At 39.1% G+C, this 3,006-nt stretch overlaps 1 pseudogene; it reads right to left on the bottom strand.

The window, feature by feature from the left end:
* Nucleotides 1-1,385: 1,385 nt before the first annotated feature.
* On the bottom strand, nucleotides 1,386-1,757 carry LOC149235419 (putative L-gulonolactone oxidase 4 pseudogene; annotated as a pseudogene).
* Between the last annotated feature and the right edge of the window lie 1,249 nt (nucleotides 1,758-3,006).

The raw sequence follows: 3,006 nt of genomic DNA, 5'->3' as shown, positions 1-3,006 counted from the left end.
ATATTAATTTGGACATTATGATCATGCCATCAAATAAAGAACCATCAACATCAAGGATTCAACATCATCCAACTGACACAAAAGGCAATCACATCAATCACACCATTGAACACTGATATACCCTGGAAACCCCGTAGGGTGAAAACCAGCAAACGTTTAATCTTATTATTAAACGCTCGTGAGGGTTTTCACCCCTCACTCAATGGCTCATAAGGGATTTCATCCCTTAACCATTGTTATTAAAATCATTACAATGAATTATCATTAAGCTGTCACATAACTAGCTAAAAGCTAATACAGTTTTCATGTAATCTTTTATTTACATACCGCCACATACAATATTCCTTGTGGCATGATTGTTCTAGCAATGTGTGTTCCTGCAACTCGAACTCATCTGCATGGACCCTTGATCCTCTTCCTGCCACAACCTTAAACATCACCTTTCTGTGGCACCATTCGCCATCGTTTTCCTGTCAATGCTGTTGACAACAAGCTTGGGCAAGAAGATTAGATACCATATTAAAGAATCAATAAACAATGTCTGAAAGAGATTCTTTAGCATCCACTCATATGCGTAAGCAAGCATGACTTACTATTTAACTAGCATATATACCCAAATAATACTGTTTGACCTCCACAATGTTTACTAATGCATAACTCTCTTTAAGAGTTTTAACTCATTAGTTCATGTAAAACCGAGAAAAGAATCAAAACCAGATTCCTATTGTCCAAGATAAATCTTCGTAAATAGCAGCAAAAGAGTGAATAAACATGGTCGTTCTTGTATATTAAACTGCACTCTAAAACCAAGGCGGAAATTAATACTCGTACACGAGTATTCCCATGGTCTTGCAAACAAAACTATAACAACATAAATACATGAATAGCTTCATGCATGTAATACATATTCAAACATCGAAAGTTAACTAGAATCTTAAAGTGGTTTAACACAATTTTCTAGAAGAAAAACTACATATACTTAGCTTTTATGTCCACACGTTTATTCCACGTTCTTCAAGAACTGGTCGCCATAACGCATGCTGAGGTCTTGTTAACTTGCATATTTGAACTCAAGTCTGCAGGCCCCCCGCCTCAGATCTGCAGCATTATAGCTCCAACGAAGAGCTGGCACACATACTCACTCTGCGTGAACAGCCGCAACAGCCACGACAGGCTCAAATTCAAGATGTATTTCTGGAAAAGCTGTAATGCCTTTTTCGACGTCTTCCAATGTTTCATTGCAACACACCTTCGGCAGCACTTTACCACTCCAACCTTTCACCAGTTGGGCGCACCTCCTCTCAAAGTGTTCACACAGGCTCGATCCACACTTGGCACTCAATAGATTTCAAAACGACTTTACACAGTCCATAGATCTCAGCGGATCAACAACGCTTCCACGCAAGTCTTCTACGAGAGATGCTGTAGTTTCCAACGACACAGCTAACAACTCTCTGCGTAATGACTCCAAGAAGGCCGAGAGAAACCTTAGCAGCATTCAGGTCTGGATGGGATTCATCGAAGCTCAAAACACTCACATAACCCGGAGGCGAAGGTACCACCAATCTCATGCCAACAACATACTCATGAATTGCACTTCCATTATTGAACAGAGAGCTGCCATGTGCCCCGGTGCTGAGCCGCCTTCCGATGGTAATCCCCTCCCAAAAGGGCGAGTGAGGGAGAGCCAAATTATGTTTAGCAGCAGCATCTATAACTTCCCTTAGAGACGCTCCACCTCCTACGGTAATCGTCATTGATCCTTTTGTTCACCCCCAATACCAAGAATCAGTTCCGATACTAACTGCTAACTATCCCCGCCATTTCTCTCACAAGCCATCCCGTCGTTGGAGGGCGCCCTTAAACCTAGCCTCATCGCAGGAATACCCATCAGACGTGGAGCTTGAGGGGAAGGTGGTTACCTCAACCCTCTCTCCAGAAGCCTAACCGTCAGATCCATACCCCTACGATCGCACGGGGAGAAACTATACAAATGTCAAAGGGACGAGAAGCTTCCCCTCGTTCAGTTCCATGGAAATCAAGAATCGGTTCAATAACTGATTCGTAAGTTTTGTAACTTAGAATTACTTTTACTCAGGGTTAGTTACAATAGGGATATTACATACTCCCCCCCTTAACAAGAACACCGTCCTCGGTGTTCATCTCTTGTTGGAACTTTAGATTGTACTCAATGTATAATCATCTAAACCACACAAAATGTGATCCTTCCTCTTTAAAATCAAAGTTTTTCATTCCAAGAAATGACAACAAACAAAATAGTAATGATATAGTCATAAGAAATATCATTAGTTATAAGCATCAATAGTCATAAGCGTTCGTAATTGCAAAAATATGCAACTTCTAATCGCCACCACTTGGCCCTTATTCATTCACAATAAACAATTCTCTGTGTCAACTTACCATTACTTACCATCTATTCTTGAAAATCATGAATACTTTCATGTAAGCATTTTAATAGTGGTTGGACAATTCTTCAACCCTCCATGGTAAGTAATTCCTGTAATATATGACTAACAAATTCAATCACATTAGTCACTATATTTTGAGTCAAATGAAATACGTTTGACTATCAATCAATTGTGCAATGCTAGATGATTTCTAAATCACAGTACTTTTACAAGTACTTAAAGAGCACTAACACTAATCATCAAATGATAAACCACTGCTCACGTGCACACTGAACGAATTCTCACTAAAGACATCCGCAAAGTGCTTCTAGATGTACCAAAAGAGCACCTAGCTCTCTAATCATCAAAACAGTCAATCACTGCATCATTTGAAAATGGTCTTAGCCCCTACTAAGACTTTCACAAGATTAGTAATACAACAAAGGAATTAAAATTTCCTTCAAGATTAATGATACAATAAAGGAATTAAAATTTCCAATAACTCCTTATTGAGTACTAAATTCATAAACGTGCATAACATATTTTACACAACTATATATAGAATTCATCTTCAACATATCATATAGCTGATTCGTTC

Source organism: Pinus tabuliformis, chromosome 8 (assembly GCF_031772625.1).
Source record: "Pinus tabuliformis cultivar Carrire ecotype Pingquan chromosome 8, CPIR1, whole genome shotgun sequence".
Taxonomy (NCBI): Eukaryota; Viridiplantae; Streptophyta; class Pinopsida; order Pinales; family Pinaceae; genus Pinus; species Pinus tabuliformis.
This window is presented reverse-complemented; position numbering and strand designations above follow the sequence as displayed.